Source organism: Panthera pardus, unplaced genomic scaffold (genome assembly GCF_024362965.1).
Source record: "Panthera pardus isolate Hobbes unplaced genomic scaffold, ASM2436296v1 HiC_scaffold_10, whole genome shotgun sequence".
NCBI lineage: Eukaryota > Metazoa > Chordata > Mammalia > Carnivora > Felidae > Panthera > Panthera pardus.
The window spans coordinates 72,391,206-72,406,913 of NW_026526655.1; the positions used below are offsets into that span (position 1 = coordinate 72,391,206).

Consider the following 15,708-nt stretch of genomic DNA (forward strand, 5'->3'; position numbering starts at 1 on the left):
TTGAAATATCTTTCACCAAACTCCCGACTACACCAGTTCATGATGTGTACTAAAGGAGATCATCTACTCGATGGAAAATAGTCTAAAAATTAACAGCATGACAAGTTTCTCTTAAACATGAACAAAGTTCAGACTGCTAAAAAGACAATAATAAAAATTCGATTTCAGAAGTGAAAATATCATAAATTTTGATTAATTTTATAGAAGGTGTTTTTAATTACTGACCAAAATCATTCTTTGCCCAAACGCAGATTTGGTAGAATACCTCCTTTTTTTTTAAAAGAAAAAAAGGAAAATGCTAAAGGGTTAACTCATTCCTTTATCACTAGGAAGGTTTTAAAGTTAAATATTTTTTTATCATATAGATTATTTCATATGTTTATAAGCCAAAGAACTAAATGATATCTTTTTCAAAATTAGATTTATAATTTTGGATAAATATGGAATGTTTGCTAACAAAATACCTTAGTAAATTGTCAAATATATACTTATTCAATTATTTTGATTTCTTTTAATCAATGGAATGATAAGAAGGATGTCATTTTGTCATTGATTTATCAGAACAATTTTCTAGAATTTTCTTAGGGATTACAAAATAAGTAAGATAAAATAGCCTTTTATTTAAAAATAATAAATGAGGGGCGCCTGGGTGGCTCAGTTGGTTGAGCGACCGACTTCGGCTTGGGTCATGATCTCGCAGTTTGTGAGTTCGAGCCCCACATCGGGCTCTGTGCTAACGGCTCGGAGCCTGGAGCCTACTTCGGATTGTGTGTTTCCCCCTCTCTCTACCCCTCCCCTGCTCACGCTCTGTGTGTCTCTATCTCTCAATAATAAATAAACGTTAAATTTTTTTTAAATAAAAAAAAAATAAAAATAATAAATGAAATCCCTATCCTGCATCCTGTACATTCTTGGTTGAGTCAGTTCACAACTTCATGCACACTTCCCTTATATATAAAATGATGAATGCCTTTGACAATATGCTGTGTTCAAAAATAGTGATGCTGTGATTGGCATTTTATCTTAGTTTGTCTAAATGATTGTACACAGTTGTACTTTTGTAATTATTCTTTCCTGCGCTTTATAATTCTTTTTATTTCCTTTGTTGTCGGCTCATTTCAGTGTATCTTCCAATCTGCTTGTCTTACTTTGTATTAGTCTTTATATAGTGTTTCTAGAGATTTTTTTTTTTTTTTTTTTTTAATGTTGAAGGTTTCAATTCTTGAGTACAGGGCTATGAGTTTTCTGGACACTTTGCTGTTACCAATTTCTTAGTTTTCTGAATTAGTGACACTTAAACTGCTTATAACTTTGGACACTTACAACATGTTGGGCACTATTTTTTGTTAGTGGTGGTTGAGAGTTGCAAAAGGGGTGGGGTATGCTGAGTTGCAAAGTAACATCAGAAATTCCCTTATCTAGGAAAGAATTCACTTTTTACATTTATTTGCCAACTTGAAAGTGTCATAGACTTTTTATGTTGAGTTGCTTATGTTGAATGAAGGCATATTTTATTTCTATATTTATTCAGAAACATATTCGTTATTAACACATTATACTTTCCGTATATGCAGCATGAATTTTTTTCATTTTCTACGTCAGAAATTTTGTTGTCTAGAAAAAAAAATCATTTTTATCATTTATTTACCAACTTGAAAGTTGTAGAATTTTTATGGTGAGTTGCTTATATTGAATGAAAGCATATTTTACTTCTATGTTTATTCAGACATATATTAGTTATTAACATATCATACTTTCAGTATGTGCAACATGAGTTTTTTCAGTTTCTAAGAAAATGCTTTTTTGTTTTTAGCTTTCACAGTGTTGTGGTTTATGTTTAAAGTAAAGCCTTATATTAACTTACAACCGATGGGTTGCATAAGAGAATGCTCAGTTGTCCTGCATAGCTCTATTTATCATATTTTCCTATCTTCCCTTATTTGATTCATTGTTTTTGGCCCATTCATTCTGATAACTCTCTTCATTTATAACAAGATCATAGAATGTTAATGAATCTAGACTCTTTGTCTTAAACAACTTGAATCTCCTCAATTTATTTGATGTATAGCGACAACAAAACCATTTTCATCTTTAAAATGTCAAAGCCTCACCAGTTCTTTAATGGATCCTTTGAGGACATTCTGTTGATTTAAACAGTTATTTTAATTGGCCTTTCTCCATCATCTTCATTAATGGTATGTCTGTAGGAATTCCTCTGAGTTACAAAGGATGTAATTCAAACCTGCTTTCAAACTTTGAATGATCAACTAATTTTTTTGAGTGAATACCTTGTTGGGGGTTGGGACTAAACCCACCTCCAAGTTAGCCTGTCCCTATTGTGCATGCTGGCAGAAGACATGAGACTCCTGGGTCAGACATTTTATTTCTTTCGCAGCAAATAGCATGAGTATCATGTTGGCCTTGGCTCCCCATGCCTCCCAAGTCCTAAAGAGGCAACACAATGGCCCAGTTGAATCTTATAAATCTTATAAGTGTGTTTGTGTTGCAGCTGAGGAATACCAAACTTGAGGAATCCAATGCTTTCATATTAAATGAAAGCAAACCTGCTCTGTCTTGAAGAAGATGCTGCTTCATCCTTCAGGGTTGCTCCCTGCAAATGCAATCCTGAGAAATGGTCTGCTTACAGAGCAGTCAAGGCTTTGCATTCTTGGCATACCCAGCAATAATATGCAGAAACCTGGGAGGATTGCCTCTCACAACACACCTTCAATTTTATTACAGTAACTATGATAGAAAACAACATCGCAATAATTATTGATTAATCTAAGGGTATCTGCATATGGGTTTTTGTTGGTCATATCAGAAGAGTAATATTTCTTTTTCCTTTAAGTTATAATTTTTAAAAAAGAACTTACCTATTTCTAAAAAATAATTTGAAACAGCTTTCAATAAATGTATTGGCACAATAAGCAAACACAAAATACCTAAAATATCAAAGAATAGGCTCTAAAAGGTAAAAAGGTGTTAGCCAAACAAAGCCACTGATATTGGACCAAAAAACTTACCAAACTAGTCGCTAAGAATAAAAGGAATACATAATGTGTTACATGACTCATACACCACTGTTAGTAAGTATATCAGTTCTTCAGAAGAAAAATAAACCTTTTTTTCTAGCCCTGAGTGGTATGTGGAATATGTCACCAGAACTTTTGTATAAAAAAACCAAATAGTACCTACATACCAATTTCACAGATACTCAGATTATTCCACATATTGACTCTGAGTAAAAGCTAAGAGAATAGTTTCACAATTAAACTTTATCAAATTTGTTTGAGATTTGTGGTCATTGACCTAACACAAAGGTAAAACTTTGAGAAATTTCAGTAATAGTTGCTGAATTTCAACCCATTTTTAAGGGTAGAAGCTTTAAACAAAAGCTTATAAAAATGCTGAATACACAAAACAAATAAATGGTTTAAAAATTCTCTGGCTTAAGCCAGAGTATTACTTTTCCTTTAGAAATTAAAGACTGGTTTATATATGTGTCTTACTTGCAGGCCACCTCCCTCTACAGAAGTGTACCAAATCATAATATATCGAGGAAATTGCAAGTCGACCAATAAATACCTGAACTTAGGGTATATGTCAGTTATGACAGTGCTTAACTGTGAGTAGGAAAACATGGCAATTAAACATGCAAGCCCATAGAAAGGCAGTCCTGGAGTGGGTAATGCCATCACAGACTTGGGCTTCTAATTTTATATTCTGTCTTTTAGAGTATGGGGCTTTCATGCTCACATGTATATCCCATGGCTGTAAGAGAGCTGATTTCTGTACAGCATAATTTTCTAGGAAGGAAGAAGATGGGGTGAGGGTGCAGCAAAAGTTGCATACTAGCTTGCTTTGGCCCCTGTTAAAGAGCTTTCCCAGAAACCCCATCCAGAGATTTCCACTTGTATCTCTTTCCTCTGAATCATAACCTCAGCTTCCGGAAGGTCAGGAAAACAAGTTTTTAGCTGAGGATACTGCTTTGCTGAAGAAAATAGAGGTTACTAGTAAGGGATAGGCAATATCTACCATGGTGAAATGGAAGCAAGAGGGACAGGAAGTCAAGCTGGGGAATAGGCTACTGTCAGATCATTTAGAACTTCATGTGCGATGCTTAGGAATTTAGGCAGAGTCATGATTAAAAGCAAAGATTTTGCAATCGAAATAACTTGAAATTGAATCTTGGCTTGTTCACTTATTAACTGTGTGAATTTGGGTAATTAACTTATCTTTTTATTTTTTTTAAGGAGAGAGAACATATGTGAGGGAGGAGAGAGGCAGAGAGAGGGAGAATGAGAATATCAAGCAGGCTCCATGCTCAGCAGGGAGCCTGATGTGGGGCTTGATCCCATGATCCTGGAATCATAACCCAAGTTGAAAGTAAGAGTTAGACATTCATCTGACTGAGCCACCCAGGGGCCCCATTTTACTCCTTTCAAGCTTTAGTTGCCTCATCTATAGAATAGATATAACATCACCCATTTTGCAGCCTTATAGGGATAAATGAGATAATGCCTGACATACAGTGGGTGCCTAGTAAATTATAACCATTATTTTTATTCATACTTCATCCAAGTAGAAGGGTTTTATCATCACATGGCTTTGAAAATGAAAGCTTTAGCAACATTTGAACATCAGTTTGCAGTGGGAATGAGACTAGAGGCAAAGAAGACCTTTAGGAGTTAGTTATATTTATCTGGGTGAGAAATTATATGGGCTCAAATTAAGGAGTTAGAGAAGAAGGGACATATGGGACATAATGACTATTCAAATTTGGCAAGGCAATGTTTAGAGAGAGAGAGAAGCCCGGACATGACTCGAGTAACTGGGTCAGGAGTGAGGTAATGAGAAATGTGGAGGAGGAATAAGTTTTAAAAGAGAAAAGGCTCAGTTATCTTTTTGTTTGCATGTTGCACTTAATAGAATATACATCCATATTCCTGTTGGTGGACATTTGAGTTGTTTCCAACTTTTGCTAATTACAATGCTAGGACCAATAAACAAGGATCCCAGTGTATAGAAGCATACATTTCTGAAAATGTCTTCCAACTTTACCAGTAGTACTAATTTCTTTTTCCACCAACTGTGTATTAGAATCCTGAGGCTTGTCATCCATGCTAACACTTCCCATTGTCAGCCTTTTTGATTTTTGTCAGTGATGAATATGAAATGTCTCACTGAGGTACCTTTTTATGTTTTTAGCCTTTTGGATCTTCTTTCTTGAAGTGATTATTTAGGACTTTGGTACATTTTTCCATCAGATTGTGTATCTTTTTCCTATAGATTTAGGAGTATTTTATATTTTGGATGCTGGTCCTTTTGTTAGTTATATTTGTGGGACCTATCTTTACCCAGTCTGTGGTGTGTCTTTTTTTATTCCAAATTGTCTTTTGATTAATAGAACTTCCAATTTTAATGTAGTCAGATTTCTCAATATTTTTATTTATGGTTATCCTAGTTTAAGAACTCCTCTTTAACCTTCAAGGTTATACATACATTTTTTAAGGATTTCATTTTCCTTTCCTTCAGTATTACTTTGAAGAGTCCTTGGTAATCAGATAGCAGACCAGTTGTGATAGACTGAATTGGCTTTTTGGTTTTGAAATGGTCACCGGTTGGGGTTGTTGGTTGATATTTCAGCCAGTTCAGCTCATGATAACACTAAAGCTGTTTTCAGCAGAAAGAGACTTAATATAGGGAATTGGGTACTTATGAAATTATTGAGGAGCTGGTTCCCTCGTCGTCATGCATGCTTTCAGGGCGTTACTACTGAATTGGCCTGCTTAAGGGTCAATCAGGACACCACTGTTCCAGCTAATGTCTCCATGGATCATACCACCTCAGCTGCAATCCAGTGTTTGGGAACCACTGACATAACTGCCTCCAAGGTTGTTCTGTGTTGCCTCCTAGGTGTACACCCACCTCAGGCATGCACATTATGTGCTGCTAATGTGCCAGATTAACTCAGGTTTTAATTCTTTTCAAACATATCTGATTGGCAGAATCTAAACTGTATCCATCCTGGCTGCAAGAGACACTGGTAAATGTAGTTTTAAGGTGCCCAGCTTCTGTATCACAGGAAGGTACACTGAAAGGAGGTTAGAACTAATGTTAAATGAGCCAATTGTCTATGCACGTCAGCTCATCTGGTGATAGGCCCTCTGCCATATCTCTCAACCTGTGAAGTGTAATAAACTCCTGATGTATATATAGATGAACTTAATACCAATTTCAGCAGTTTTTTTCTTCAGAACATCTAATAGCTCATGTGTACTTATTACAAATTTCTTTTGATATATTATTCCATACAACAATGTAAATTAAACAAAATAGAAAAAATGCTTCACTCAAAAGATATGGCTCTTAAGCATCACAGACAATAGCAAATACCTATTGCTTTTTAAAAAGATGTTTAAAAGACTTTTAAGGACTTCATTCCTTCTATACAATATCATTAATTTTTCTGTATTTACTGGATCATGTCCCTCAATATAAAAGTATGCTGTTAGTATCTCCCATCCTAAAAAAAAAAAAAAAACACATACCAAAAACCTTCCTTTCATCTCAACTATTCTTCTGGTCATTGCCCTATTTTCTGCCTTGCTTCACAGGCAAATTCCTCAAAAGTCAAAGTTGCATATGCTTTCTCCTTTTTCTCATCTCTTATGTACACATCAACCCATACCTGTTACTTTTCTATTCTCATCTCAGCCTCTTGGCAGAGTTTACATAGTTGACCTCTTCCTCCTTCTTGAAAACCTGTTTTTTGGGAAAAGTTTGTATCGAATTGGTATTATTTCTTCCTTAAATTTTTGGTAGAATCCACCAGTGGAAGTCATCTGGGCTTGGAAAATTTGTTGTTGTTTTAATTGTTGTTGGAAGATATTAAGCCATGAGTTCAACTTTTTACATATTGATAGAGAATATATTCAGCTTATCGTTTTTCGTTAGTGAGCCTTGGTTGTTGATGTCTTTCAAGGAATTTGTCCATTTCATCTAAATCATTGACTTTATGAGCACAAAGTTGTTCCAAATAGTAACTTATCCTTTGAATGTCCTCTTTCATTATCGATATTAATAATTTGTGCCTTTTTTTTCTTTGTGACTAGAGGTTTATCAATTTTATTAATCTTTTTGACAAACTAGCTTTTGGTTTCATTGGTTTTTCTCACTTTTGTGTTTTATTTATTTCTGTCCTTTATTATTTCCTGATTTTTTTTCTTTTGTGTGTGTAATTTCTTTCTTTCTTTCTTTCTTTCTTTCTTTCTTTCTTTCTTTTTGGTAACTTCTTAAAAGGAAAGCTTCGGTCATTTATTCAAGACCTTTTTCTTTTTCTTATGTATGCATTTAATGTTATAAACTTCTTGGTTAACTACTTGTAACTGTATCCCACATATTTTGATGTTTTCAGTATCATTCTAGTGAAAATATTTTGTTGCCTTTTGTATTTTTCTTCCACCAATGGGTTATTTGGAAGTCAGTAATTTGACATCTCAAGTTTTTTTAATTTTATTTTTTATTTTTTAAAATTTACACCCAAATTAGTTAGCATATAGTGCAATAATGATTTCAGGAGTAGATTCCTTAGCGCCCCTTACCCATTTAGCCCATTCCCCCCTCCCACAACCCCTCCTGTAACCCTGTTTGTTCTCCATATTTATGAGTCTCTTCTGTTTTGTCCCCCTCCCTGTTTTTATATTATTTTTGTTTCCCTTCCCTTATGTTCATCTATTTTGTCTCTTAAAGTCCTCATATGAGTGAAGTCATATGATTTTTGTCTTTCTCTGACTAATTTCACTTAGCATAATCCCCTCCAGTTCCATCCACGTTGTTGCAAATGGCAAGATTTCATTCTTTTTGATTGCCGAGTCATACTCCATTGTATATATATATACCACATCTTTATCCATTCATGCATCGATGGATATTTGGGCTCTTTCCATGCTTTGGCTATTGTTGATAGTGCTGCTGTAAACATGGGGGTGCATGTGTCCCTTTGAAACAGCACACCTGTATCCCGTGGATAAATGCCTAGTAGTGCGATTGCTGGGTTGTAGGGTAGTTCTACTTTTAGTTTTTTAAGGAACCTCCATACTGTTTTCCAGAGTGGCTGCACCAGCTTGCATTCCCACCAACAATGCAAAAGAGATCCTCTTTTCTCCGCATCCTCGCCAACATCTGTTGTTGCCTGAGTTGTTAATGTTAGCCATTCTGACAGGTGTGAGGTGGTATCTCATTGTGGTTTTGATTTGTATTTCCCTGAGGATGAGTGATGCTGAGCATTTTTTCATGTGTCGGTTGGCCATCTGGATGTCTTCTTTGGAGAAGTGTCTATTCGTTTCTTTTGCCCATTTCTTCACTGGTTTATTTGTTTTGTGGGTGTTGAGTTTGAGAAGTTCTTTATAGATTTTGGATACTAACCCTTTATCTGACAGGTTGTTTGCAAATATCTTCTCCCATTTTGTCGGTTGCCTTTTAGTTTTGCTGATTGTTTCCTACGCTGTGCAGAAGCTTTTTATTTTGATGAGGTCCCAGTAGTTCATTTTTGCTTTTGTTTCCCTTGCCTCTGGAGACGTGTTGAGTAAGAAGTTGCTACAGCCAAGATCAAAGAGGGTTTTGCCTTCTTTCTCCTCGAGGATTTTGATGGCTTCCTGTCTTACATTAAGGTCTTTCATCCATTTTGAGTATATTTTTGTGTATGGTATAAGAAAGTGGTCCAGGTTCATTCTTCTGCATGTCGCTGTCCAGTTTTCCCAGCACCACTTGCTGAAGAGACTGTCTTTATTCCATTGGATATTCTTTCCTGCTTTGTCAAAGTATAGTTGGCTATATGTTTGTGGGTCCGTTTCTGCAGTCTCTATTCTGTTCCATTTATCTGAGTGTCTGTGCTTGTGCCAGTACCATACTGTCTTGATGATTACAACTTTGTAGTATAGCTTGAAGTCTGGGATTGTGATGTCTCCTGCTTTAGTTTTCTTTTTCAAGATTGCTTTGTCTATTCGGGGTCTTTTCTGGTTCCATACAAATTTAGGATTATTTGTTCTAGCTCTGTGAAGAATGCTGGTGTTGTTTTGATAGGGATTGCATTCAATATGTAGATTGCTTTGAGTAGTATTGACATTTTAACAATATTTGTTCTTCCCATCCAGGAGCATGGAATCTTTTTCCATTTTTTTGTGTCTTCTTCAATTTCTTTCATAAGCCTTCTATAGTTTTCAGTGTGTAGATTTTTCACCTCTTTGGTTAGATTTATTCCTAGGTATTTTATGGTTTTTTGTGCAACTGTAAATGGGATCGATTCCTTGATTTCTCTTTCTGTCACTTCATATTTGGTGTATAGGAATGCAACTGATTTCTGTGCGTTGATTTTATATCCTGCAACTTTGCTGAATTCATGAATCAATTCTAGCAGTTTTTTGGTGGAATCTTTTGGGTTTTCCAACATCTCAATTCTTTATCGATGTCCATTTTAATGTCATTGTGGTCAAAAACATACTGATGATGATCTATCCTCTGTTTTTTGACTTTCCACTGTTTTGTTTTGTTTTTTTTTTTTTTTTGTAGACTAACCCCCTGCTGGTTTCTTCTGTGCCTGTGAAAACTGTTGGGTCAACCAAGTACTTAGGCAGAGATGAGTCTCTTTCTCTCTGTGGTTTCCTTGCTTCTAAGATTACCCTCTACTTTCCAGCTACTGTGCTAGCTTTGGACTCTGTACTCTGACACTTCAGGCTTTCTGCTGTCTAAGCTTATCATGGTGAGGGATTGTACTCAATAAAGAAATACATCAAACTCAGCTGATCTGCTATGTGTAGCTCTGTCTTTCAGGAGTAGATTTCTCTGCATTCTCTGCTAGCTATTTCACAGTGCCCTGGAATCCTTCCCTATTCATGTACAGTGTACTTGTAGCTAGGCATTTGGATAATTTAAGCTCTGAATTTGGGCCTCATTCTTTCTGTGGTTTGCTCATTGCCAGAATTTCCCCTTTAAATTTCCTGATGTTTTCTCAGCCCTGGATTCTGACCTCTGGCACCTTTAGTTGATAAGCCTGATGTGTTTTCTTCCGCTCTTTTCTGTAGTTATACCTGTGAGGTTTAGGCAGCATATCGGACCAGAAAGCCACAAAGTCATGCTTCTTACCCCCTTCTCATTACGATTTTTCTAGATTAAACTCTCCCTTGGCTTTTCTTAGCTTTTGGTTGCTTTTCAGTACCTTTAATTTTGTTGTTGTTGTTTTAAATCCGATTTTTATAATTATTTTCTATGGATGGTTCATGTGACCTCTTCACTACTACTACAGTATTGCCTGAAGTTGCCCCCCCAAAACAAATCACTTTAAAAAAATTCGCCTAAGACTCCAGGGGTGGTGTGTTACCCAGTCTAGCCAATCCAAATATATTTCTCAGGCAGTAGTGATTGGCTAAGGAATAAGGGCCACATGATGTAAGTCAGAGTAATCAAAGACAAAGGGATTCCATTCTGGGATTGTTATTCGTGAGAAAGGATACCCTTTTGTCCCACAAACCTAGGAGGAAGGGCCCATTTGAGGAAGTAGAACCAAACGAAGAAAGAGAAATTAGGTGATGGTAAACTTTCAATCTTCCTTATTTAAAGTGAATATTTTCCAAAGCTTTTACATTGTGTGAGTTAATACATACACTTTTTTACTTTAGCCATTTTTGAGCTGGGTGTTTGGTACCTTTTGACCTAACACCTAACACCCTATACCCTCCATGATCAAATCTCTGACTACATCAAATTGATCCGGTACTGTTCTCACTCTGGTCTCATTATGTTTCAGCCTCCTAAGCCTTTCACTTCTTCAGATATAAAACATTCTTTCCCAAATCAGGATCTCAAACATGCTTCCCCTGTGTCTGGAAGATCTTCATGTGGCTGATTCTTTCTTATGGTTTGTCTCAGGTTAAATGTCCTAAGACACTAATTGGAGAATTCTCCTCTGTTCATAGTGTCTATGTAATTGTTCCACTATTATATATTTTTGCCCCTAATAATTTCCTCCATCATACTCTTCACAATCTAATTATACAGTTGGTGTTATTTTACTTACTTGTCCTTTTTCTGTGTTTAAAGGACAGGAACTATATCTGCTTTTTTTTAATCCACATTTATCCATTCAGGGATTGGCACAAAATATATGCTCAAGAAACAATTTTTGAAGAAAGGAAGGAGATGAACTTGCAGGACTTGGACATGAAAATTAGATGATGAATCAACTTTAATTAATACATTTTCTAGATGATGCTATATTTTGTTCGGTAATACCAAATGGCTATGCAGATTTTAGCTGGGGATGGGCATTATAAGCCACATGGTAAAGAATCTTAAAGTATCAGCTGACCTTGCTGAAAACAGAAGGAATAAATAAAACCCTGCAAGTTCAAAGTTGTTATTTTATTCGAACTTCTTATTTAGAAGATACCCAGGGCTTAAGTTTACATCACTAGTGAATCATCAAGGGAATGAGATAGACCTATTTTTTGGGTTTAGGGATACAGCCAAAGTTTTATCCCAGTTTCTTTGAATATTTACATTATAGTATAAACTACCATTATTTTCCTTTTTAGATGATTTGTATATGTTGTAGATATCTACAAATTTCATAAATAAAGGCCCTCAAACTTTCAAGTATCTAAACTTCCTCCAACTTAGTGTGTTTATTTAATGATGGATTTGATCACAAAGCACCCAATATTTTTGAAATATTATTTTACCTAACTTTTATGAGTAGAACTTTGTAGTTTTAACTTAGAATTTTAACAGTAAATTACTAAAGTAAGGTAATATCTTAAAATCAATTAAGTACTCATAAAAATAAGCCCAGTGCTATAGATTAAATTTTGTCTCTTCCCAGAAAACATACTCGAGTCGTAACTCCCAGTATCTCAGAATGTGACCTATTTGGAGATAGAGTCCTTACAGAAGATCAAGTTAAAATGAGGTTATTAGAGTGGGTTTTAAACCAGTATGACTGGTATCCTTATGAATGAGGGAAATTTGGACACAGAGACATGCACAGAGAAGCCCATGTAAAGACCTACAAAGAACACCTAGGTTACCAAAAGCTAAGAGAGAACCAAGGAACAGATCCTTCCTTAGAGCCACTTTGATTTCTGACTGCCAACCTCTGAAACTGTGTGATGATAAATTGTAATCAGAGGCACTCAGTTTGTGGTACTTTGTTATGGCAACCCCAGCAAATTAATACACTTAGTACGTTTTTCAAAGCTGATTTAATAATTTTTGCTCATTGTAAGTATTTTTTATTTATTAAAACATAGGTAAAATAAGATTTTGGAATTCGATTATTTTTAGTTTTCTATTTCATTACTAAAATAAGTACAGTTGGATTTGAAGATAAAAGTATATATAAAATATTGTATATTTTTAGCATTTTAATCCATGAACTCTAAATCCTTTCGTCGTATCTAACAAAAATGCTTATTACGAAAGAGGAACTGCTCCTATCTTTTAACAACAGTCATTTGCTAAACTGAATCAAAAGCTGTTTACCATGTTCAGTGTTAGAGAGTGGCAGCTTTTGTTCCCAAGGTTACCTAGGCTGTTAATGACTTGTTTTCTAATTTTATAACACCACAACTATTTGAAAGGAAAAATAGTAATTTTACATAAAATCCAGGCAGATCACAACTTAAATCGAGTGATGGAATTAGTCTCTCTGGTACACATAGCAACATCTTGGGCCCCAGATATGTTGCACCAAGAAGGGCACATTGGTTACCCTACCCAATGATGCATAATCTCTTCAAATTGAGAGAAAGCATTAAAGAAACCACATTGAGAGATGTTCTACAAAATACTGAACCAGTACTCTTGAATGTATCAAGGTCCTGAAAGACAAGTCTGAGGAACTGTCACAAATCAGGGAAAATTAAGGAGGTACAGCAACTAAACCTTAAAAGATCTGAATAAATTTTTAATTTTAATTAATTAATCAAGGTTAATTTCCTGGTTTTGAAAATTATTTTTTGTCACGTAAGATGTTAACATAGGGGAGGTTGAGACTGCTGTTTTTGCAACTCTTGTGAGTCCTAAAATAATCTCAAAATAAATACTTAAAAATAAAGACTTTATTTCCATGCCATGCATCATTTTAAATGTTAAAATATAAGGGTTAACTGGCTAAAAACGTTTTGAGACTGCAGGAATGAAATGAAGTTTATTTGGGGAAATGTTTTATCACCATTAACTATAGAATTCTGTTCTCTAATCAGAGATCAAGTTTATATAGTTTACACACTTTGAGTTCTAGAATATTTGAAGATTAATATATTTAAGGATTTTAACATGTGAGCCAATCATTTGGGCATTTCTTGAATTTACAGTGATTTTGATGATGTTCAAGTTGTTTTTACACTTAGTCATTACTAGTGTTAATATACGCACATAACCTTTATTTCAATGTGCTGCCAGTTTTGATGATTATGCAGAAGTAAGCCTACCTGTATAGCAAAGGCTGATTTTGCAATGCTGTAAAATTATGCTTATAATTTTAAGTAAGTGGAGACAAGAGTTTGAAGACATGTTGCAACAAGTTTGGGAAGCAATGAAAGATTAAAGACATTTTTATTTCTAGTGCACAAAAGGCAACATGTGGAGTTCTCTCACAGTAAGCAGTCTCCTTGATTTTTAAAAAGATTAAATGCTTTAGCATACTTTTTGTAATTATTTTTAAACTATTTTTTTAATATTTATTTATTTTGGAGAGAGAGAGAGAGAGACAGACAAACAGACCGAGTGTGAGCGGGGGAAGGGCAGAGAGAGGGAGACACAGAATCTGAAGCAGGTTCCAGACTCTGAGCTGTCAGCACAGAGCCCCACGTGGGACTCGAACTCATGAACCATGAGATCATAACCTGAGCCAAAGTCGAATGCTCAACCAACTGAACCGCCATGCAGGTACCCCTAATTATTTTGCTTCAATTGGCTATCTGGACTTTTCTAGTAGATAGGAGATTTTATTCAGTGGTAGTTTAGGTTCAAGGCATTAGTACAGTGTTTATACTATTTTGTTCTCATGGGGGGAAAACCCTTATTGTGTTCTGGCATGAAATTCACCAACATTAATAAAGACACTTGCAGTTACCATGCCTTGTTAGTTACCATGCCTTGTTAGTTACCATGGCTTGTTAGCAAGACACTGGCATTTTGTGTAACTTCTTTAAATTACTTTAGATTGGCTAGCAGAATTTAAAAAGCTCTGCTAAAAAATATTGAGCTTATTATAATGGAAGTCAGAACTTAGGTATTACAGATGTATATTAATTTTTATTCAAGATGTGCGCATTATTATCTACCACTTAAAATAGAAACTAAAAGTTGCATTCATAATATTGAAACTATGTTTGAATATTAGTATCTGTTAAAAAGAATAATTGTAGTCTTCTAAAAGTATGTTCATCTTATGACATGATTTATCAGATTGCAAATGTTTTCTCAGAGCAAAATTTAAGAATTTTAATCATAACAAGTGTTTATTTTGGAGGATCTTCTGATATCAGGTATATTAATGTAGAAAAAAATTACTTCTCCAAAAATGGAACATTCTAATATCCAAATAACTTTATTTTGTAGTCATGAGGTTAACAGAACCTGTTTGACTCATGTTGTATTTTGCTTCATGTAAGAAAATTATTGTGTTATTTTTATTAATACAGAATATGCTTTATTTTAAATGTAGTTATGACATTCATTGAGCCACCACCAGTCCCTGATAAAAAGTCACTTTATGAACAGAAGCTTGAAATTTCAATATAGCTAAAGGCTAAGGATATTGTTCTGGTGATGGAATCAAGGGTGTAATATAAACAGCACCCCCTGCTGTATAAGAAGATTAAAGCCATAACATAGAGTCCTTAAATCAGCATATAATTTCCCAAAGAGCTTTGAGTAACTTTGTGAATGCTTTTTATAATTGGAGGATAGAAAAAGTGAGATATACAGTTGTTCCTTGAACAACACGGTTTGAACTGTGTGGGTCCCCTTATACAGACGTTTTTCCCCCAATAAATACCGTTTAGTACTATAAATGTACTTCTCTTCATTATGATTTTAACATTTGTAATATTAAAAAATTTTTTTAATATTTATTTATTTTTGAGAGAGACAGAGACAGAATGCTAGTGGGTTAGGGGCAGAGAGGGAGGGAGACACAGAATCCGAAGAAGGCTTCAGGCTCCAAGCTGTCAGCACAGAGCCGGATGCAGGGCTCAAACCCACAGGCCGTGAGGTCATGACCTGAGCTGAAGTCAGACACTCAACCGACTGAGCCACCCAGGTGCCCCTTAACATTTGTAATATTTTAATTGCAAGAATATTGTATAGAATATAGATAACATACAAAATATGTGTTAATTTTGACTATTATGTTGTCAGTAAGGCTTCCAGTTGACAATAGGCTATTAGTAGTTAAGTTTTGGAAGGAGTCAAAAGGTATAGGTGGATTTTCACCTGCAGGGGGTTCTATGTTGTTCAAGGATCAACTGTATTTTCAGTCATTCAAATAATTCCTGGTTGTTCTAGCCTTTTAAAAGAAGAAGGAAACAAAGAAAACGACCATTTTAGCTGTCTGTATGCAGGTATTAGGAAGCATTGCCCTTGCAACTGATAACAGTTTGTTTTATGCAATGTTTTAAAGACAGTAAAAATGATTAAGAGATG

The 15,708-nt window shown here is 35.1% G+C and overlaps 1 protein-coding gene across 1 annotated transcript in view; it reads left to right on the forward strand.

Annotated features, from left to right (window-relative positions):
* BAZ2B (bromodomain adjacent to zinc finger domain 2B) overlaps positions 1-15,708 on the forward strand; it is a 186,122-nt gene that overhangs the window by 45,868 nt on the left and 124,546 nt on the right.